At 43.8% G+C, this 24,265-nt stretch overlaps 1 long non-coding RNA gene across 1 annotated transcript; it reads left to right on the top strand.

The window, feature by feature from the left end:
• The first annotated feature begins 3,491 nt into the window (after window positions 1-3,491).
• LOC121139735 lies at window positions 3,492-22,603 on the top strand. The gene is made up of 2 exons (XR_005876650.1): window positions 3,492-3,560; window positions 22,445-22,603. It is a non-coding gene; the product is annotated as an uncharacterized LOC121139735 (long non-coding RNA).
• Window positions 22,604-24,265: the final 1,662 nt, after the last annotated feature.

Raw genomic sequence — 24,265 nt, 5'->3', positions numbered from 1 at the left:
CTTTGTGTATGTATGTTGAGAGAGTTAGTTGTATATGTGTGTGTGCCCATTCATGGATGCATAGGGGCCAGGGATTGATCTTGGGTGTCTCCTATTATTCTTCAATTTGGTTTATTTTAAAACAGATTTTTGTTACAGACTCTCTTACTGAATCTGGAGCTCCCTGTTTTGACCACACTGACTGGTCAGTGAGACTGTTTATTAGCCTGTCTCTGGCCTTCATTGGAGGGGATGCAGGTGTGTGCCGCTACACCCCACTTTTGTGTGGGTGCTGGGGACCCAGGCCCATGCTTGTACAGGAAGCACTTTACTCTCTGTGGAGAGCTGTCTCCCCTATAGTTATTTAAAATATTTTTTATTTACAATATTTATTTATGTGTGTCTGTGTGAGGATACGCCACACGTGTGCAAGTATCTATGGAGATCAAAAGACGATGCTGGGTCCTCTGGAGCTGGAGTTCCATGAGGCATTGAACTCAGGTCCCCCAGAAGAGATGTCAATAAAGAAGCGAACACACTTCTTCCCCAGCGTTGTGGTTTGTGTGTGAAGTGTTCTCGATTGCCTCTCTCCATTAGAGACCATTGAACACTTTGTCTCTAATCTGTTTGGGAAGGTAGAACCTAAAGGAAGTGGGTCACTAGGGGCGGGTCTTGACCGTTTATAGCCTAGCTCCACTTCCTGTTCATGCTCTGCTTCCTGGGTGTGGATGCAATGTGACCAGCTAGCTTCCTGCTTCTGCTGCCATGCCTTCCCCGCCATGGTAGGCTGAAACTGCAAGCCAAAAGAAAAGAAGTCTTTTCTCCCCTAAGTTGCTTTTATTGGGTTAGATAGTTTATCAAAGCAACAACAACAGCAATAAAGTCACTAAGACATTCAATTTGGGCTTAAAAATCTTTTTTTTTTTCAAAATTCCAAGTATGAGTGCCAAATATTGATTTGGTGGCTGCTGGAAAGAATGTGTGCCTTGTGTTAATCTTCACTGAGTGCATTTCATAAAGTCAAATTGGATTTAAAAGAGTTATCTACAATATTTTGAATTGGCTTAGATCTGATCATATGACCACTAGTGGAAAAGGCTCTTCTTGAGTAATAACACATGGTTGCATTGTTTGGGAACAGAAATACTATTATCAAAACCAAGCGCAGGGGTGAGGAGCACTGGGAAAGAACCACAGAGAGGAAGAGCCTGCCCCCTACAGCCCATCACGGACTAAAATGCTGTGGCTCTTCTGTCCCAAGTTACGATTTAGAGTGGCTATTGATTGACAGCTAAGTAGAAAATCATTATTAAGAGCCAGGCATGGTGGTGCACACTTGTATCCTCAGCAGTCAGAAGGTAGAACTGGCAGGTTGCTGTGAGTTTGAGGACATTCAGTGCTATATAGTGAGATATTGCCTCAAACAAACAAACAAAAACCAGTATATGCATATCTTAAATAATTTTTTGTTAAAACATTTGCATAGAATTTTCATGTAGGGTAAAAGTTTTTAAATATAAGTATCTTAATCTGCGTCTGGTGGTACATACCTGTAGTTCCAGTACTTGGGAAGTAGAGGCAGGAGGTTCAGGAATTCAGGTCATGTTCACCTACATAGCGAGCTTGAGGCCAGTCAGGGTAGCATACAACCTTGTCTCAAAATAAATAAATAAATGAATGAATGTATGTTGTTCATCATGTGTCTAGGATTGTAGTTGAAACATCTTTTTACAAACTAGTCCCATAATTCCTATGGCCTATGATTTCTAACTTCAGTTTCCTTAAACGAAACCAATGACTCAAGAGCAAACAGAAATGTTAGTACAGAATTTTAAAGTTTATATATTTGGTTTTGCTCCTCACCCCTCCCATTTTCTTAGTGCTGATAAACCATACCCAGGGTCTTGCATACGCTAGGTGCTTGCCAACCTCCAACAACTAAATCTGCAACTCCATCTAGTACTCCCCCAGTCTCATCACACTTTTGTAGAGTATTAACCTTAGTTTTCTATAAAACCACAACCCTCTCTCTTTTAATACTGTTTCCTCAGTTTATTCAACACCCAGTTCATTTTTATAGTTACAATGACAAGTACAACAGGTAGGAACCAATCTGGGAGTGTACAAGGCTACTTTCATAGACCTAGAACGTGCTAGAAGGGCGGGGTTGCCCTGGTCTTGTTGGCTGGAGAGCTGCCTGCCAGCTGCTCCCACGGGTGGGTGTGTACCCGTACACTGTGTGTAGACACACCTCTGTGGTTGCGAGTGTGCTCCTGTCATGTGACTTTTCCTAGAGATGTGGACAGACAAGGCCCTGAAGAGTCCAAAGAGATTCTGCCCGAGGTTGGGTTGGTGAGCTGGCGAGTTTACTGAGGTTACTCATGGGAGCATGAACAACTCAAAGACAGCCTCCACATAAGCGATGGTGACAGCTCATCAGGGCTGTGTGACTTGAAGGCAGCTCTGCCAACCAGAGAGTCTCTGCTTTTCGGCCTCTACTACTACTTTGTTGAGAGGTCTTTGTACACTTTGGAACTTCTGGACCTTATCGGTTGGTTTCCTTCCCGAGTCTTGTGGGTTCCTGTCATCCCTCTGGGAAGAGTTTTCCAGTTCAGGGGAAAAGACTGTACAACTCCACACTTGTGAGCATATTTCAAAAGGAAAGAAGAAACATGCATCCATCTAGAGCAGGAAGAAGAGGCAGACACCAGTCTAGAAACTGTTGGAAGGACTTCTCAAGGAGCCACCATAATTTCAGATGTACTCCCAAATGGCCACAGAGCCCATGAAGGGATTGAAGCTAGCTCATGTCATCGGGAGTCTCGCTGAGTGAGGACAAGGCATTCCTCTAGTGCAGGGCTTGAGAGGGAGACAGGGTCTGGATTCTGACTTCGCTCATTCCTCTGTGAGATTGTCACCTGACTATTTTGCATGACCCACAGGGGCAACTCTAGCCTCTGGACAGGGATGAATTACACTGGAGGGAAGGAAGAGGAAGCTGTCTCTATTGAGACTTGAAAAGATGGAGCTGAGAAGCAGGAAGGAAGCAAGAGTTGACTTGTTGTCTCAGAGGAACTTCCTGTTTCCAGATGTTCATGTGTCCAGAGTTCTTGAAAACAGATGCAGACTGCCTTGCCCATCCAGGCGTCAGATTGTCCATTAGCAAAGAGGCCAATGTAGTCCCTGTTTTGTTTCACTCGCTGCTCCTGGGCTGTGTTTTCTCACCAATTAAACCTTCATTCAGAGCTCTCTGTTCTGACACTGGCTCTTGCCTCTTTCAAAAATGCCCCTACCTACTGGATGATACTTTTACAGATGTCAGAACCTTTTGTCATTAACTTGTTATGAGAGCAGTGCGGTGTGTGTGTGTGTGTGTGTGTGTGTGTGTGTGTGTGTGTGCATTCTTGTACACAAGAGTTAATGAATTAACACACACTCATGATGAACAAGAGAAGAACAGGCCCCAGAAAGTGAAAGGGGAAGGACCCAAGGCGGAAGGAAGGCTCTGGAACGCCAGCATGACCTTCTGCTTTGCCATCTTTATCATCAGCTATGAATGGGAAAGAGAGTTTGATTTTCAGGTTGGCTTTTTAATTTACTGTTTCTTTGATTGTACGTTTTCTTTGCTTTGTGGAATCATCAAGTTATCTTTGATTTCTTTGATGCCATTACAATTTGCAGTGAGCCTTGAAGGGTTTTTAGAAACATAAACAAATGGTAACATGAACTGCTAATTACGAAGGAGTTCATTAATTGAGCTGTAACTGTCACACAGAAAGACAAGGATCTATCTTTCTTTATTCCTCTCCTTCTTAGTTCTTTGCCCAGCCTGGCCTGGAATTTACTATATAACCCAGGCTAACCTTGGACTCAAGGCAATCCTCCTGTCTTAGCTTCTTTTGGGACTTTTCCTTCCATTGGTGTCTGTACCTTGAAGCAGTCCTAAGGCACATGCACTCTAATGGAGTTCACTGCTTTCATGTATGTGGCCACTGGTGTTAGCCAGCTGTCTGCCACTGGGATTGAACAGCTGATAAAATCAGTTTATAGGGAGGACAGATTGATTCTGGCTCACACTGCCTAGGGTTCCAGTCCGTGGACACATAGCCCTGTTGCCTGTGGTGAGGGAGAACCTCATAGTGGGAAAACACGGAAAAGGAGATCATTCACCTTCTGATGGCCCAGAAGCAAAAACAGAGGGAATGCGGGAGGGGTCAGGATTCCAGCATCCCCTTCGAGAGCCCACCTGAATACTAACCTCTTCCTTATAAACCTCGTCTCCTAACCAGGCTATTACTTCCCTATATCACCATGGGCTGATGGCCAAGCTTGCTTCTGGGCCTTTGGGGTCATTTAAAATCCAAGACTGTGCAGGTTTTAACTGCCTCGAGCCACTTCCTTGAATGTGTTCACTGGGTTCTCACAGCTCTAAAAGTGAATGGCAGCTACCAAACACTGGCTCCATTCAAAACAAATAGACTATGCTTTGTTCTGCTCAATATCTTTCTAGATTCTTTTCCAATGCCAAAACTAAGGCCAGTCATCTTCCTCTTTCTCTTTAGCTCAGCATTAAACTGTTTGGAGACCACCTAGTGGCTTGCTCAGTGTCCCCATGGGTTTACTGGTGTCCAGTAAATGAGGATCTGGGCACTAAAGCAAAATGTGTTAAAAACCGCAGATGGGGCTGGCAGGTTGACCAGCCCTTGCTGCCAAGCCTGGCCACCTGAGTTTAGTTCCCAGAACCCACTTGGTGGGAGGAGAAAACCAAGTCCTACAAGCTGTCCTCTGATGTCCACGTCGGCATGGTGACATGCACACCTGCTTCCTTCCCTTCTCTGACTCAAGTAAGGAAATAACTGTGAAAAAGAGATGGAAGGCCCCGCCTCATCCTTCTGACTAAAGAGGTCTGGGGAGGGACTCAGAGTTTGCATTGTCAATCAATTCCCCGGTGATTCTGAGAGTTGGAGTCTGAGGACAACACTGTGGGAATCAGTCCAGGTCTGTTGAGGAAATGAAGGCTTACAGAACCAAAGTATTTGTTCCAAAGTAACCCAGCCAAGTGCCAAGACAAGCACCCCATCTTCTGACCTTCACGTGCTGACTGCACACCTGTCCTATTGTTTTTCCTAATGCTTGCCACTGTCTACAGGATGTTCTGTGTTCTTTTGGCGCTGTGCGGAGTCTCAAATATTATTCTGCTCTTTCCTCTGAGTATCAAGACTTACTCAGTAACTCGGGGCAGAGTCTCACTGTTATGCTGGACTTCCATGCCTGAGATCTTCTCAGGGAAAAAGAACCTTGGCCACAGTCTGCTTGTTTTTCATTTCTAGAAAAGTTCTGGTTTAGGCTGTATGCAGATCCATGTTCAAGACATCCCTCTGTTTACGTTTGGGTTGGGTAGAAAGGATGATAAAATTTTCCTTTTACTCTCTTAACTAGGATTTCTATTGCTGTGATAAACACCACGACGAAAAGCAATATGGGGAGGAAAAGGTTTATTTGGCTTATATTTTCATATCATAATTCATCAGGAAATGAGGACAAGAACCCCGGCAGGGCAGGACCCTGATGCCGAGGCCATGGAAGGGTGTTGCCTATTGTCTTGCTCCTCATGGCTTGTTCAGCCTGCTTTCTTAGAGAATCCAGGACCACTAGCCCAGAGTCATCCCCACCCACGATGAGCTGGACCCTTATTTTATTTACTTATTAGTAAAATACACTACAGACTTGCCTGTCAATAGCCCAGTCTTTTGGAGGCATGTTCCTTAAATGCAATTCCTTCCCTCAAACGACTCTAGCTTGTGTCAAGTAGACATAAAATTAGTCAGGACACTCTCTTAGGGTTTCTCTTAGAACTCTGAAAATTAAACTGACAAACATCAGTACAACAAGAGAGAATATAATTTAATTATGTACTTACAAGGATTTTTGGTAAAAAAAAAATAGATTCAAAGAGGCAGAGGTCAGATTATTAAGAATGATTAAGAATTGTATGTTGCCTTGGTCTATTTTCTTCTTTGTCATGTAGCTAGGGATGACCTTGAACTCAAGATATTCCTGCTTCCACTTCCCGAGTGCTGGGCTTACAGGCATATGACATCATACCCACCTCTTGGTCCATCTTCATTGATATAACAGATAGTCATTGTTACTTTATAAAGTAATGTGGTTCATTTGTCTTGTGACTCTGGTCCCTAAAGTGCTCAAACATCATGGTGTTGACCCCTTGATAGGGTCTCCTCGCTGTACCACAACATGGCAGAGAGGCAAAGGGGGTGATCAAGTGTAGGGGTCAGCTATGAGGTGACATGTTCTATTGATCACTAGCAAGTTCTTAATTAGTTTTAGCACAAATGAATGCATAAACAAAGGGCACATGTTTTAGGATAACATATTCTAGAACCTTTCACTACTACCTGACACCCCTTTCCTTAGAAGTTTTCTCTCTCTTCTAAAAAGAGTTAAGTTGGAGCTGGGATGGCAGTCCCAGAAACCTGGAATGTAGAGTCAGGAGTTCAAGGTCATCCTCAGCTATGTATTGATGAGCTACACAGGACCTTATCTTAAGACGAAACAAACAGCAACAAAACCAGTCAGCAAGATGACTCATTAGGTAAAGCGTTTGCTGCCAAGATTGATGGCCTGAGTTGGATCCTTGGACCCACTTGGTGGAAGCAGAGAACCAATGACTGAAAGCTGTCCTTTGACCTCCGCATGGGACTCTGTGCCATTCATGTATCCACTCACATGTACACAGGCATACAAATAAATGAAGGGATGTGATGGTAGTTAAAACTAGCAAACAAAAAGATTTGCAAAGAGAAAGGGAGAAAGCTTGAGGTTAATTGTTCTATGATACAAGATCTTCAAAGGGGCAAAAACAAAGTCCAGAATAAAGATAAGTAGGTAGAAAAGGTCAAATGTGAATACCTTGCTCTTCTTATTGAACCAGTCCCTGGCAGCTGGACACCTAAACAACAGTGTCTCATTCAGCAGATGGTTTTGCAGTGGGCACAGGGCACCCACCTATGCTGGGTGCTTCATGGTGCTATCAGTCAAGACATGAAGGACCTTTCTATGGTCACACACACACACACACACACTGTTAGTGGTTAGAACAAATTATAAATCCAGTTTTTGAATCCACAAGGCATGAGTCAGATGACTTCTAGACATTGGAACAAAGGATCTTCAGAAGGAGGACCCAGGACAGGGTGTGGCAAGCCAACAGATTTCCTGGTTTGTAGTTCAAGCATCTCTGGCAATGGTGGATAGTGTCACCTTCATGGTTATTTCTCGGGCAGAGTACAGAAGGGTCCAGTTTCTTCTTGCCAGGGTTTTTTTTTTTTCCTGTAATACAGAGCTAGGCAATCAGCTTTGTTTTCAGACATGCCAAATCAGGAAGATGAGAGAAAATTTGCAAATACCAATTACTGAAGAAAGAGAAAGAAAGAGAGAAAAAAAGAAAACGTCAGGATTCAATCTACAAGGAGTTTTTTTTTCCCTCAAACAAATGTGTCTAGATTTTGAAAATTCACAAGTATGGTATTGTTTTACATAGTAACTGTACTGACTGGTTTTACATCAACCTCACACAAGTTAGAGTCAATTTGGATGAGAGAACCTCATTTGAGAGAATGCTACCACTAGATTGACCAGTGGGATGTTGACTGTGGTCATTTTCTTGTTTGAGGATTGAAGTAGGAGAAGTCCAGCACATTGTCGGCAGTGCCACCCCTAGGCTGGTGGTCCTAGAATCTATAAGAAAGCAGACTGAGCAAGCATGATGAGTAAGTCAGTAAGTAGCACTCCCCCATGGTCTCAGCTTCAGTTTCTGCCTTGACTTTCTTTGGTGATAGAGTATGACCTGAAAGTTGTAAGGTGAAACAAACCCTTTCCTCTACAAGTGGATTTTGGTAAATGGTGTTTTAGCACAGCAGTAGGAACCATAACTAAAACAGAAATACAGAATAAGACAGAGATAGAAACGCCATTTCTGTCAGAGATACTGAAAACCTGTATTTGCTTGGCTTGATTATTGACACATAAATACAAAAATAGTAACTGACAAATTGGTGAGTTTAGTTTTTCTGTTTTTAATGTTACAAAGCTGTGTCTTGCTATGTCACTCTGGCTGACCTGGAACTCAGGGCAATCCACCCACCTCAGACTTCCAAGCGCTGCTATTATAAGGGTGAAACATCATTTAAGTTCTTTTTAAAATTCTTGGGACTTTAAAAACATTTGTGTGTGTGTGTGTGTGAGAGAAGAGAGAGAGAGATAACTTGCATGTACCTGTGTATATGTGACTGCACATGCCATAACATACATATAAAGGTCAAAGATAAACTTTAGAAGACAAATCAGTGTAGACAAACTTTGACGTCAGGACCACAAGCTCACAGATAATGACATGGAGACTTATTATTAACTATGAAAGCTTGGCCATAGTGTAGGCTTGTTCCTGACTACTCTTACAACTTAAATTAACCCATTATCTTTTAATTTGTGTTCTTCACGTGGCTCAGGTACCTTTACTCTATAACGCCCATCATGATTCCTCACTATCTGGCTGGTGACTCCTCATTTCTTCTTCCCAGAGCTCTCTCTGGCCAGAGGTCCCACCTGCCTAGCTGCCGACCATGTAACTTCTTATGAAACCAATCATAGTGGCATTATCTTCACACAGTGTAAAGGACTATTCCACAATGAACCAACATTGGGGGTTATTCTCTTCCTCCACCACGGGGATCCTGGAGATGAGCTCCACTGTCAGACTGCAGCAAGCACTTTTAGCTGCAGAGCTATCTCATCAGTCAGCCCCCTTGGGAATATTAATAAAACAGCAGCAGCAGCAGCAGCGGCGGTGGAGGAGGAGGATGAGGAGTACGTCATCAACTTCCTGCAAGTGACGGATAGCTGAAGAGAAAAGAGGATACAGGTTCCTCGAATGTGGGAAAGAAGGCATTAAAGAGGTAGCACTGCTCAAATAGAAAGGCCATACGAGTTAATTATTCTTGGAGTTCCTTTTCTCATTGCTGTGATTAAATGCTTCCGAAAAGCAGCTTGAGGAAGGGGTCATTTTGCTCACAGATGCAGTGCATCCACCATAGCAGGGAAGCCTGGAGTGTTGACGTGGCTGGCCACACTGCTGTCAAGAGGCAGAGTGATCAACGCCAATGCTCAGCTCACTTGCAACTTTTGATTCCGTCTCGGACTCAGAATTGTACCTCCTATTTGGGATGGATCTTCCCAGGTCAACTAACCAAATCTAGATTTATCTCCCAGATGATTCTAGAACCTGTCGATGGATATAACCCACCCCCCCAACACACACACAATCATCATCAGTTTATTCGGAGGCAGATTTATGAATCCATCAGTTTCTACATTGGACTTTAGGAAGCTTCCTCCAGTGGCATGGTGCATTGGATGCACGTCTATCGAGATGCTTGTGAGGGTCTTTCTCATGAATCAGACTGAAGAGAAAAGCATGCTCACTGCAGTTGCTTGCTACAGCTTTCTGAGAGGAATCAGAGTAAGACAGTATCTATCAGTGAGTGATGGAGGACTTAAAAATAGCCACAATTAGGATCCAAAGAGAGTTCATTACAGCACAATTAACAAGGAAAATTGGTTATTTCTGTGAAATAAGCTATCTTAAAATAGTAGCTCTACTCACTAGTGATAACGTTACAGCAGGACAGATCATGAGTGGGAAAGATTGAGGCATTAATTTAAAGCTCACCTGTACTAATAGTATGCATTGGTTCAAATGTAACGGGAAAGTTAAGCATCACTTTTTGTTGTGCTGGTAGTGTTCTTGAGACAGGGCTTTGTAGTACAGGCTTAAACTTTTCCATTATCCTTCTGTCCCAGGCTTATTGGTGCCTGGATTGTAGAAGTGTGTCCCCATTCCTGGCAGGCATCACTTCTGAGTTGACAGTTCATCTTTGTAATGTAGCATATCAAATGCCAAGTTGGTTTAATATTTGTTTCCTAAGGTGAAAGAGCAAACCCATTAAGATTTTTCAGGTGTTCTCTCAGGAACTCCCAAACTTTGTTCCAAGTTTAAAAAGAGAGATGAACCCACCCCTGACACTTCCTGGAGCACCAAGACCCAGAGACTGGATGGCCCAGGACCTAGGATAGAACCAAACACAACTGGAGGGAAAAAGTGTCAATGTAATGATGCCTAATGACAGTCTGCTATACTTATAGATCAGTGCCTAGCCCAATAGTCATCAGAGAGGCTTCATACAGAAACTGGTGGAAACAAATGCAGACCCACAATCAAACATTAGACAAAGCTTGGGATATCCAGTGGAAGAGAGGGAGAAAGAATTGTAGGAACCAAAGGGGTCAAGGATGTCACAAGAAAATCCACAGAATCAATTAATCTGGGCTCATAGGAGCTCACGGAGACTGATTCAACAACCAGGGAGCTTACATGGGGCTGACCTGAGCCCTCTGAGTATGTGTGATAGTTGTGTAGCTTGATCTTCTTGTGGGACTCCTAACAGTGGGAGCAGGGGCTGTCACTGACACTTTTACTGGCTTTTGGGACCCTACTCCTCATACTGGGTTGCCTTGGCCAGCCTTAACACAAGATGAGGTGCCTTAGTCTTAGTGCAACCTGATATGCCATGTTTTGTTGATACCCATGGGAGGCCTGACCTCTTCAGAACATAAATGGAGGAGTGGAGGGGTGGGGGTGGGGGGAGACAGAAGGGAGGTGTGTGGGAGGGACTGGGAGGAGAGGATGGTCAGGATATAAAATAAATAAGCAAATAAAAATTATATATATATGTATATATATATATATATAGAGAGAGAGAGAGAGAGAGAGAGAGGTCTTGCTAGGCATTAGGTGTGCTGAGGCAGGAAGATGACCATAAATTCAAGACCAGCCTGGGCTACCGAGTGAGAACCTATCTCAAAACACCAATAGGTAGGGCCTGGAATGTAGGTCAATTGGTGGATGCTTGCCTAACTTGCATGAGGTTCCTCTGAGTTAGACACTCAGCACCACATAAACTGGGCATAGAGATTCATGCCTGTTATCCCAGAACTAGGAAGCAGAGACAAGAGGAGTAGATATTCGATGCCATTATTGAGAACACAACAAGTTACAAGAAATCCTGGGATATATAAGACACTTCTCTAAACAAATAAAGTAAAAAAAAATTAAAAGTTTTCAAATTTGACTTGAGGAAACTTGTTAGAAATGACATAATGTTTGGGTGTTTGATTTGCAAAAATAATTGATCATTGTATAATGATACTTAGTTAGCTATTGACCAGAATGACAGTAATGGTTTTTAAGGTATTATGTTGTAATGCAAAATTAAATAATGAATAAATGAAGTGTAAGATTTCTGACACTATAACAAAATACTCAAGTTAATTACAAGGAGGAAAGATTTTCCTTGGCTTCTAGCTTCAGGTTTCAGTCCTCGGTCATATGATCCCCTTTCTTTGGGCTTACGATAGCAGAGCACAACAGGAAAGGAATTGTGGTAGAAGAAAGTTATTCACCCTATGGTAGCCAGGAAGCAGGGGAAGGGTGGGGTCTGAACATCAGTCCTGGGGTATTCCTTCCACTAGGGTCCACACCAGGGTTCTGCTAGTTCCTCAGTAGCACCACAGGCCTGCAGCACGTGGGCCTTTGCAAAGCATTTAGGATTCAAAGCATAACCTTACTTCTTTTTATACTGCTCTTCCAGAGGACCTGACTTTGGTTCCTGGCACCCACACCAGGATGCAGGATGCTCACAACTGCCTGCAACTCTAGTTCCAGAGGTTCTGACACCCTCTTCTGGCTTCTGTGGGCAACTATTCATGAGCACAGAATCCCACAAGGACACACACACACACACACACACACACACACACACAGAGAGGAAAATAAAGTAAATCTTTTTAAAAACTGATAAAGGTAACATGTAGCATAGGAAATTCGTTTTTTTTTTTATGAGACAGGGTTTCTCTGTATTATTTTGGAGGCTGTCGGTCCAGCCTAGCCTTGAACTCACAGAGATCCGCCTGCCTCTGCTTCCCGAGTGCTAGGAAATTTGTTTTAAACATTACAGAAACAAGGAACCTATACAATGAGGGGCTGTTTTCTTTTTAAAACTGTTTCACACATCAAGCAATTCACTCTCATTTTACATTTTGTTCTTCAACTGAATTATCATTTTATAGTTTTAAGAATCTAACAGACATAATAAAAGCTCATTTCACTAGTAAATTCAGGTGAAAAGAGAGTTTAACATCTCAATTATATATGTTTATTTAAAGAACGATACTAACATGTGTTTATTTACTAAAAATTGTCAAAAAACATATGAACCCAACAGAATATTATGGGTAGGAAGTTAACTATTATTTTTCGTGAGTTTTAGGAATAATTAATTTAAGTAACTTTTTTTCTGTCTGAATCACTTCCTAGAACTATTTTGAGGAATTTTGGAAATGTCATCTAGAAATAAAAAAAAATAGAAACATAAGTTGCATAAACAGATATGCATAACTATGTAGACACGTTGAAGTAAAAATCTATAACCTGTGTTAAAGATTTTATCCATAAATCATGTACAATAAAAAATTCAGGCTGCAAAACAACCGAGAAACCATCTCGAAAAACAAACAAAGAAGCAGAAACCCACTAGTTTATATAAAGTAGTTGGATCCAAATTGAATTTTTGGCAGATGCAACAAGGTCACCTCCTCAATAATGGCTGAAATGTTCTATCAATATTTGCTAAAAAGAATTTATGATTTTTCACTTAGTCAGTTTAAAAACACTTTTATTTATTTTCCCTGCACGAATTTGTGTATCACATGCATGCAATGCTGGGAGAAGCCAGAAGAGAACAATGAGTCCCCTGGGAAGGTCAGCTACCCTGCAGGCACTGGGAATTGAACCCATGTCCTCTGCAAGAGCAGCCCATGCTCTTAACCACTGAGCCACTTCTCCAGCCCCTTGTTGAGCCTGTTTACAAACAGTTTTAAGTTTTTTCTTTAAATGTATTTTCTTACATATTCCACCAGAATGCTTGTTTTAAAGTGAGAGTGTTTGAAAAAATGCTTTTGGATTTAGAATTCCACATTTCTGAAGGTTAACCTCTTCTAGGCTATTCTAAGACAATAAGCCTTTCTGTTGTCAGTCCCCGATGAAAGAGAATGGCCCCCAAAAGAACACAAAAGAAACTTCTCCTTTCCTGAGACCCAGAGTAAATAATGTCAAAGATGGCCTGAGAAACCAGTGACCCATGGTTGGATGTGGTAATGCACATTCGTGGTTCCTGTGCCTGGGAGATAGAGGCAGGAAGTCCAGGAGTTCGGAGACATCCTCAGCTGTATAGTGAGTTTGAGGCCATCCTGGGCTATGCCAGATCCTGTGTTAAAACAAACAAAAACAGCAAGTGGATATAATTGGGAAAAAAGTATTCTAATCCAGGTAATTTAGGACAAATGCCTCATGTTCTTGCTATGTGAGGATACTAGCTTCAACTCTTTAGGATGCTGTGTCTAACATGGAGTACTTACTTGTGCAAGCAGGAGAGGAGGAAGCGAAAGGGGGAGGGCCTACCTAAAGGAAGGAGAGATAGTAGGACATAGATAAAGAGAAAGACAGGAGCACTGTGTGTGGAAAAGCTTAGGCAGGCCAGAGGAAGCCGAGTTCTGATGGTTAATTAAACTGATATAGCAGGGACATAGCTTTCTAAGAACCTACGCTTGTACTGGTCCACAAAAGTGGTTCCCAGCCTTAATCACAGAACCTTCCCTTACAAGAAGCAGTGGGAAAGGCAGAGATTATGGCTTCTCAGATGTAGGCCTAGCCTTAAGCAAGTCAGTTATTTCCTTAAGGCTCAGGGAACATTTTAGCAGAGGGTGGGAAGTCTTTAAAGGCTAGACAATAGGGTAAAGGGCTACGGAATGTAATTCTTTACAGACTCAATACAGCTATTGTAACCATTAACTCATATCAACTGTGATTACCTGCACTGGACCCGCAAGACCAGCTCTATCAGCAGTCAAGGAGGGGGCGGGGCTCTGAACCACCAGCTATTGAGTGGTTCTGAGAGAGCACGAATCATTTTCTTTAGTTGTGTAGCCTCTGCTGAGCCCACCAGGCTTCCGTGGGGAGCTCTAAACCCACAGTTGCCCAGATGTCCCTGGTTAATCTTGGTGGGTCACAGAACAAAATGAAACAGCATAAACTTGAGAGAAAGAGATTTATCGGGGAGGGAGAGAGGGGGCAGGGTTGGGAGGGTGGTGAGAGGCGAGAGTGATCGGTATGCAAAGTATACATCTGTAAGATTATCATAAATTAATTAAAATCCAATTAATTAATTAATTAAAATAAAGTAAGATAGAAAGCAAAAACCTTTATGAACACAAGAAGTAAGAAAACTCCAGCGTCCCGTAGGAGTGAGATGCCGTCAGTTTCCGATTCACTGATCTCAGCAACCTGGTAGCTGGTACTGGGCTGGGACTGTTCCCAGCACAAACAAGGCAACAGAGAAGAGGCAACAAAGGCCCCTTATGGGCTGCAGCTACTTGTTAAGGCAAACTCCGGTGACAGCTGACACTGGCAGACAAAGAAAATGCTACCTGAGCACTCGCCCGCCCGCTCTCCACCTGATGCGTGACAACCGATGCCCTCTCAGCCAGCGGAAACTAGACTGCTTCCGAGAGACAGCGATGGTCACAGAGCCAAACTGTCACAACAACGGAGTGCGTGTGTGTGTGTGTGTGTGTGTGTGTGTGTGTGTGTGTTTTCATCTGCGTCCTACAGCAAAGGCAATCTGAGCAGACATGCCATGGTCCTATGTATGAAATAGCCAGTTTGTGAGGCTGGCTCTAACAGGCTTCAGACTCTACCTGCGTTCCAACCCATGATTATTCTGATCATGATTTTAAAAAGTGGCAGAGAAAACAGGAACCTTATGGGAGTCCAAGGACCAGTGCTCAGTGAACACTCACCACCACATCTAGGAATCACAGCAACCTAGCCTCACAAATGGTTTGTTTTGTCCTAATGGAATTTGGAAGGGAAAAGACATAGCATGCATACCCACCTGGACCCTCCAGACAGAAATCCAGGGCTCTGGCTGCAATAAGGATGTGTGCCTTTTGCTGCCTTGACCTGCAGACCTGGACGTCAACTTCAGCCTCTACGGCAGATAAGGTGTTCCAGCTGTCCCTTAGCAGGTCCTTCTCTTCCTTCCTAGGTGCTCCAACCTGGACTCTGGAAGCTAAACTAACAAAGACAGACTAAGAGAGTAACAGTTGAATTATATGCCTTGTGTTCACAAGAGTTTCCTAAGAAATGGGAAGGCAGGAGGTTTGTTTACTTGAGCTAAACAAGGGTAAAGCGGCTTTAGGCCACTGGATGAAGGAGGCCAGTACTGGGGTGGAGATGGAGGAGGACCTGTGGCTGGTGGGGTTGTCTTGATAAGCACACAGGACCTCCAAGGTCAAGTGAGTTGTCGGCAGGAGCATCTCTCTTTACAGATGCAATGTCCTGTATGTGCATCCCCTTTTAGAAGGAGGGATTAATACTCCATTTCTCTGTTTCTAGGCAGTAAGGACATTCCTTCCAACTATCTCTTACCATCTCTGTTGGTTGTTAATTGTCATTAATGATCCATGTAGTAAAGACATGCCTTTCCAGATAGCCTCTTCTGGTATTATGTTAGATAGATTCCTTCTGTGGTCATGTACCTGACAGAGTGTTGTTCTGGTATTGTGTTAGACGTAGGCCCTCTGTGATCATGGCCCTGACAGAGCATTACTATGAGGAAGAGAGACTTCTTTTAGTGCATGATTTCAGAGGTTTCAGTTTACGACTCAGGGACTCCCTTGTTCCTGAGCTGTGGTGAGGTTGAGCATCCAGGAAGGGAGACAGGAAGAAGCAAGGCTGGAGGCTGGAGAGGTGGCTTGCTGGATAAGAGCAAAATGTTCTTTCAGATGACCTGAATTCGATAGCCAGAACCTACACTGGCTGGTTTACAGCAACCTATAACTCCAGCTCCAGGGGGATCCAACGCCTCTGGCTTTCCAAAGCACCTGTACTCAAGTACGCATGCCTCCTACCCCTAAATATACATATAGTTAAAAAGTAAAAGTAAATCTTTGGTATGCATGCCTCCTACCCCCAAATGCATATATAGTTAAAAAGTAAAAGCAAATCTTTAGTACCCATGCCTCCTACCCCCAAATGCACATATAGTTACAAAGTAAAAGTAAATCTTTATAAAAGAGAGAGGAGGGGGGGGGGGGGGAGAAGAGAAGCCTGGGCTGCTGAGTTGGCTGAGAGTGTACAGAGCTGCCATACATGCCTGATGGCCTGAGTGCAATCTCTAGAACCCACGGTGGAAGGAGAGAATTGATTCATGGAAGTCTTCTAACCCTAACACTGTCTCCCTGTCCCTGTCCCTCTTCCTCCCTCTCTCTCTCTCTCCCCTCCCCCACCCCGCCCGCGCGCGCGCGCGCGCGCGCGCACACACACACACACACACACACACACACTCACACAGAGACAGTATTTTTTAAAAAAAGAAGCAGAGTTGGTTGTCCTGTAGTGGTCAGAAGGGAGGCAGGAAGGGACCCAGGACAAGATACAGACCCCAAGGACATGCTCCCAATAACCAACTTCTTCCCGTGAAGAGGTTCTATCTCCTGGGATTTCCAGCTGGGAAACATTCAGCACCGTTCAGCCTTTTTGGGGGGGACACTTTATATCCAAACTGTGGTAGGTTTGCTTCAACTGCAGCTTGAATCCCCTTTCTCCTTCAATTTTTGGAGGTTTATTCTTTCAGTGAATATTTTCATTTCCTTTCATTAGTAACTTCCCAGGCAGCCCTGAGAAACTGCCTCTCCTCTTTATTAAAAAAGATTTTTATTTTTATTTATGTGTATGTATGTGCCTATGCAGATGCTCTGGGAGGTCAAAAGAGGGGGCCAGATCTCATGTAGCTAGGATTACAGTCAGTTGTGAGCTTCCCTGATGTCGGTGGGTGCTGGGAAGTGAACTCAGGTCGTCTGGGAGAGCAGCAAGTGCCCTTAATCTCTGAGCCATTTCTCCAGACCCTCTATAAAGGAAGAAAAAGGTTCCTTATTTGTTTATGTATTTGTTTGTATGTGTGTGTGTGGGGGGGGTGACACGTGTATGCACATAGAGACCAGAAGAGGGAATCCTGTGCTCTGTATCACTCTTCACCTACTCCTTTGAGGCAGGGTCACTCCCTGAAGCAGGGGCTTGCTTGCATTGTCTCAGCTAGGCTGGGAAACAGAAGCCCCAGCAATGGTCCTGTCTCTGTCTCACGCTGAGATACAGGTAAAGATAACTGTGGGATGCCTGGCCCAATATCTAGTGTCCTCCTCGTGACTGTTCTGCCTGCCTGCCTAACTTTCTGTACCCAGAAACTGACCAGAGCAGATGCAGAGACTCACAGCCAAACACTAGGTGGAGCCAAGGGAACCCCATAGAAGGGGGGAGTGGGGAAGGGTTGCAGAAGCCAGAGGGGTCCGAGGAGACCACAAGAACAAGGCCAGTAGAATCAACCAAGCAGGGCTCACAGGAGTTCACAGAGACGAAGGGACAAACACAGATCCTCTGTGGGTCTAAGCTAGGCCCTCTGCATACATGCGTGTTATGGTCCTGTAGCTGGGTGTTCTTGTGGGACTCCTTACAGTGGGAGTAGCGGGTGTTTCTGACCCTTGCCTGCTCTTGGGACCATTTTCCTCCAGTTGTTGCCTTGTGCAGCGTTGATATGAGGGCTTGTGCCTACTCTTATTGCATCTTGTTATTGGGTTGTTGATATCCTGTGAGGCCTGCTCTTTTTTTTTATTAATTTTTCTTTTTAAGGGAACCTGAGGAGGAATGGATCTGGAGGAGAGGGCAGGTGGGGAGGAGAGGCCTGGGAACAGTGGAGGGAGGGGAAATTGCAGTAAAAGAGAAGGAAAAATAAAACACGAAAAAAAAAACCCACCCATGGATCCATCTCTCCAGCCCCCACCACATCACCCCCAAGATAAATAAATCTGAAGAAAAAACTTCTCATGTTTTCCAGATCCGCTTTCATTTTGTAGTTTATTCTTGCCAGTGTCCCTCGGGGGTCCCCATCATCTCTCTCTAGGAGCAGCTAATTTCAGGGCTTGATTTTTGTCTCCTCATCTGACCTTAGCTCTTCTCATGTGCTTTTCTCGTTTGTTCTTATTACACGCAACCCCTCTCTTCCTTCCGTTTCCTCTCATTAATAACTTCCACCGGAGTCTCCTGAGTCAGCCTCTAAATCACCTGCTCAATTCTGTCACCTTTGCCTTTTCCTGCTCTCCGCACATTTCCTCAGAGTGTACGCTCATGTTCCGAATTCATTTCCTTTGCTAAGTTAATCTCGCCATTTAAGGAAAAACGTACGAGCCGGGGAAGGGCCGTGCAGAAACAGTACCAGCCTTAGGTTAGACACAGCAGCAGAGATGGGCGAGTCCCCTGGCTCTCTTGGTATCTCCCTCTTATCTGTGAAAATGATCGGGGTGGTCCGGCACAGGTCGGAAACTCAAAGCCAGAGTCTAGGCAGGGTAAGTAAATGAACTGAAGCTGGCCAGCCAGGGACTGTGGGAAAAAGTGAGCACAAAGCAGTATTCAAAGAGAGCATTACCCCTGCTCGGCTCTGGTTACTGCCACAGGGACATGTTGATCACCCAGGGCAGACAGACAGTCCACATTTCAGTGGTTATCAAGAAGCTGATTAAAAGAAAGAAAGAAAATGTGACCGAGGAAGGACAAAACAGCCCCACACAGAGAGAGGACAGACGCCTACTCCATCCTGACTTTCAGTTGAAAGTCTTGAGGAAAATGATAGCTGACAGTAGTAATATACGCTTATTATCCCAGCATGGGGGCAGTGCTAAGGCAAGGGGGTTGTGAGTTCAAGGCCAGCCTGGGCTACATAACAAGACCGTGCCTCTAAATAAGACAAGTGAAGTCCTCTAATTTCAAAGGTTGACCGAATTATGAATCAAACAAAATGCATGTCGCCTATGGGTCGGATTTGATCCTGAGCTACTGTTTGTGGAAGTTAGATGAGATGGTGTGTGAGTGTGTTTGGATGTGTGGGTGTGTGAGTGTGTATATGTGATATGTGTGTGTAGGTGTGTGCGTGTGTGCATGCACGTGTGAGTGTATGTGTGTGAGTGTGTGTGTGAGTGTGAGTGTGATGTATATGCACATATGTGATCAGGTCCTCCTGCTTAGAGACCAGAGAAGGATATCAGGGACCCTGCTGTATCTCTCTGTGCCTACTCCTTTGAGACAGGGTCTCTCACTAAACCTGGAGCTAGGTGCAAACTGGTGATCCCTTTGTCTCTGTCCTCACAGCGCTTCAGTTACAGGTGCGTGTGTGTCAATGCTCACCTTTTTCCCCGGGTGCTGCGGGTCTGACCTCAGTTCTCATTCTTGCACACCAATTACCCGCAGAATCATTTCTAGCACTCCAGGATGGGACTCTTACACAATTTACAAGTCTAACATTTCATGACTCTTGTGTTCTTGCTAGGAGGAGGTGCACATTCTTTCCCACCTCTGGCTTGAGACGCCTGCGCCTTAGTGTTTTGCTCCCAGTCCGATCAACACATCGACTGGGTATGTGTACCTCCTAGTATGGCTGACCCTGGGATGCACAGCTGAGTATCTCAGATAGATCATCCCTTCATAGTGGAAAACTTCTGTTTCCTTGTTTGGAGGCAAATTTCTGTCTTTCATATTAGTACAGCTTGGATCTGCTTTCAGCATGTCTGCCAGAGGGTTGTCTGCTGGGATCGCCACTGTGGCAGTGTTGAGGTGGTGGAATCTTTAGAGATGGGAGGTGGTCGGGGCTCTGAGGGATTAGAAGGGATTAATGTAATTTTGTGGAACTCCTGTTTGTAACCTTGACAGCAAGTTGTTATAAAAAGAACAAGTCCGTCTCCTTTGTGTCTCTTTGCTTCCTCTCTGACCATGTAATTCCCTCCTCCACGTTATGATGCCTTCTGCCGTGTAGCAGGAAGGGCTTCAGCAAAGGCCAAACAAGGGACCACTCAATCTGGGAGGGTCAGCCTCAACCCTCTCTCTTTAATAAAAGTCTAGTGTCCAGTATTTTGTTATAGCAACAGAAAATGGGCTAGAACACTTGGATTCTATGCCACTGAGGCTCAGAGTCCCCTGCAAAGGAAAGGATGCTAAACATGAACAATGGATGGAGCCGCTTAAAACGACAAGAAAGCCGTCTGGCCATGATGGCGCACGCTTTTAATCCCAGCATTTGGGGAGGCAGAGGCAGGTGGGTCTCTTGAGTTCGAGGCCAGCCTGATCTACAGAGTTCCAGGACAGCCAGGGCTACAAAGAGAAACCCTGTCTTGAAAAAGAAAATACAAGAAAGCGTGAATAGGCACTTAGAAGCAGCTTTTACTAAACCACATCTTAGCCTTCACTGATGACTGAGAGTGGGATGAAAGCCCATATTTCTGTCTTTATTTTGCCTGCCTGCCTGCCTGCCTGCCTGCCTGCCTGTCTGTCTGTCTGTCTTTCTGCCTGTCTGTCTGTCTGCCTGCCTGCCTGCCTGTCTGTCTCTTTTATTTTAACTGAAGGCACAGAGATGAATCATCCTCCCTACCCTTCCTTCTGGATTCTAGGGACAGCAGAACTGCAGGAATGAGCAGCCATGTCCACCTCACATGAAGGCAATTGTCCATGAGGGCAAAGGCAGTACTCGGGAGCAGATGTCATCATCTCCTGAGGATTGGCTTGCCTACACGAGCAATAAGGGCTTCTTCAGACCATCTCTCAGGATTAGAGCTGGGGCAGTGATCAAGGAAACCATAGCTAGAACAGGACTGCATGACCATGCTTGCCGCTGTCCTCCCTGTCTTCTTGTACTGAAGCCCAATGCTTGTGCCTGTACCCCAAAGACAGTTTTGGGGGTCATTAGACTCCTTTACTTGTATGATATGCACTGTGGCTACACTGAGTAAATCCACCCCTTTTTAAAATAATTGTTCATGTCTTTAATTGGTGGAATGGGTGGCCAAGTCTATCATGTTGGAACTTTCAGAACCCAGGCTTTTATCTGAAAATGTCTGGTTACAAGGATTACCTTTACATCTTACCCTTATATCTTCTGTAGACATTTTGTTTTCTTTTATCTTTATGTATATGGGTGTCTTGCCTGCATGTAGGTCTGTACACCATGTGTGCAGAGCCCACAGTGGTCAAAAGACGGTATCAGATCTCCTGGAACTAGAGTTGCAAACAGTTGTGAGCTGCATGTGGTTGCTGGGAATCAAACCTAGGCCCTCTGCAAGAGCAGCACATGCTCTTAACTACTGAGTCATCTCTCCGATCCCCGGCAGACGTTTCTTCCAAAGGAGTGGCTCTTGCTGTCCCTGCAGGCCAGCCTTCCCTGGGCCAGAACCTCTTTGTCCAGTTCTCCTCTTGCATTCATCCAAAGATGGTAACATTTTCATTAAAGTCTGATAGGCTTGCTTCTATGTCATCTTACCATTGACCTCTCATGAGTATTTCCCACTGTTCGCTCCAATAACTAAACCGTAAGGCAACTCCCTTCCTGCCTCAAGTTGTTTTGTAAGATATTTTTGTCACACTGGCAAAAGTCTAGTTGTATTATATTTATTATTACATGTTATATTTATTATAATGTAATACAGCGTTCAATATATGTAGAAAGTCTAAAAGTAATGCTAGTTCCTTCTTCCTTTTGCCATTTGCCATGTAATTATCAGTGCTGGCTACTTAAAAATGGCACAAAACAGATCCTCTATGCTTTGATTTTAATCCTTTTGTCATAGGCATTTATTTAATATTTCAAAATAATCCACAGACAGGAATTGTGTTTTCTGATATAATCCAAGACAACTTTTAAGAGATTCTTAAACAATACTTTAATTTTTTCCCTCTTACTAAACACCAATAATTCAATATTCAATTCTCATCTTCTTAAAAAAGATTGATTTTCATCATCTTGAAATATATGCACGTGTGTGGGTGTTAACACAGGTATGTACATGTGAGTGAAGGTGCTCTTCAGAGGCCAGAGGTGATAGATTCTCTTGGAACTGGAGCTACAGGGATTTTGAGCTGTCCAGTGTTGTGCGGAGAACCAAAATCAGGGCTCTGCAAATATGGCAAGCACTCTTAACTTCAGACCCATCTCTCAAGCCCCTCCCTGCCCTTATCTTCATATACTCAATAGCCAAACGTGTGCTTTCCCCTCTAGAGAATGGAGTTGCTACCGGAAGTCACACACATCAGGCTCTGTCACCCCACTTCTCCTATCCCTAGCGTGTTCTTCTCTCTGGCTCTAGTCTGTGGAATATGAGCAAAAGTGGCACATAGCATTTTCTAGTCAAGCCTCAAGGAGAAGCTATAATTTCTCCTTTCTCTTTTTCCTTCCATCAGCTGGATTCATTTGAAGATGAGGCCCTGGGGGAAGACGGAACTACAGGATAAAGGAAATTGGATACCTGAATCACAGCATGAAGAAAACTGACCAGGGGTCACATGTCTTGAGTGGCTAAGTGAATGGGAAATAATCCTCTATTAAATCTGGGTCACAGATTTTTGGTCTATTACTCTTTCTTACGTTACCCTAGTTAATACAGAAGTTTGTACCCTAAAAGATGTACAGCTATAATAAATGACTGTTATTGGCTGATTATTTGGGTAGCACTGCACAGGGACAGATGGTGTCTGGAGTGGAACAGACTTTATTATGCTTTGGGAAAACATGCAAGCTTCCAAGAGAGAAGGCAATCAGCTGTTATGTCTACAAACCACAGCAATGACCAGCATGGGAAGACGGGATATGCACTAGTGGCATCTATATCTTGGTGGTAACCAACAGCTCTCTAATGGGACTTATGGCTCACTCGATAGGAGGGTGTTCATGCCTAGTACTGTAAACCTAGAAAACTACTTATCGGTGGCAGGGCGGAGCTTAGATGGGAACTTACCACTGCCACTTTTCTCAACCAGTATTCTTTCTAACTGAATTTTAAATACATACCCTCATACTCACAGAGAAGAGTAGCTCTCATTCTTCATCAAAGAAGTGCCTTTTTTTTCAGGAGATGGAGATCATTATAGAAAGACATAGATGATCAAAATGCAGAGAACAAACTGACTCGGGGAGTCCAGCCCCAGTTAATACCTCTACAACACAACCCTTCCACCCAAGGCTCAGGGAACACCTAGGAAGAGGAGTTGGAAAGGCTGTAAGAGCCAGAAGACTAGAGCAAACACTATGAGATTATACCTTTCCTTTTTAACAGGGAAGGTGCATCCATTAAATCTCAGCAATATGGTCACCTACACAAGACCTGAATAATGACAATATGGATGGAGGAAATCTCATGGGGCCCCACCCAGGTGAGGAGCTATAGGCAATTAATGACTGCTGAGAAAGGGAGAATCAGTCTTCCCCAAGGATGAGACCCATAATTGGTTATCAAATACCAAGAGGTTAGCCCTAAAAGCAGGTACATATATGTAACTCTAAATATACTTGACAGGTTGTATTTAAATATTTATATCTATGCATACATGTAACAATAATAATTAAAGAAAAGGATGGAGAGGTGAGGGTAGATCTGGGAGGAGTTAGAGGATAGGGGGTAAATAAGACCAAAATAGATGTGAAAGCCTCAAATAATGTAATAAAATATTATATTAAAAACTATTCTTATGATCACATGAAAGACAGGATGCATTCTTCCAATGGATCAATAGCTTCTATAAAGTCACAGTTATTCTTTAAAATTTTTAGATTGTATGTGTGTATGTATTTGTAGGTGTCACAGTATAGGTGTGGAGATCAGAGAACAACTTTGAAGAGTTGGTTCTCTCCTTCTACTCTATGAGTGCTGTGACTAAACTCAGATCATCAGGCTTGGTAGCCAGTGCCTTTACTCACTGAACCATCTCATCAGTCTAAAACTCTTCCTTCTTAATAGGACCTTTTTTCTTATGTGGGCTGACAAAGGGGTAGGATATTTTCTTTCTTTAGACATCTGCTTTTTGTGAGGTCAAGGCTGGCCTCTAAATCATCTTGCCTCAGCATCCTAAATTCTGGGATTACAGACATGTACCACCATAGTGGGACTGTTTTCTTCTTCATTTATTTTAATAAAAAGGTTTATTTATGTTTATTTTTCATGTAGAATGTCTTGTCTGCATTTATGTCTGTGCATCACGTGCAATCAGGACCCTCAGAAGATCCCT

The sequence above is a fragment of the Mesocricetus auratus genome, unplaced genomic scaffold (assembly GCF_017639785.1).
Source record: "Mesocricetus auratus isolate SY011 unplaced genomic scaffold, BCM_Maur_2.0 Super-Scaffold_100001, whole genome shotgun sequence".
Taxonomy (NCBI): Eukaryota; Metazoa; Chordata; class Mammalia; order Rodentia; family Cricetidae; genus Mesocricetus; species Mesocricetus auratus.
This window is presented reverse-complemented; position numbering and strand designations above follow the sequence as displayed.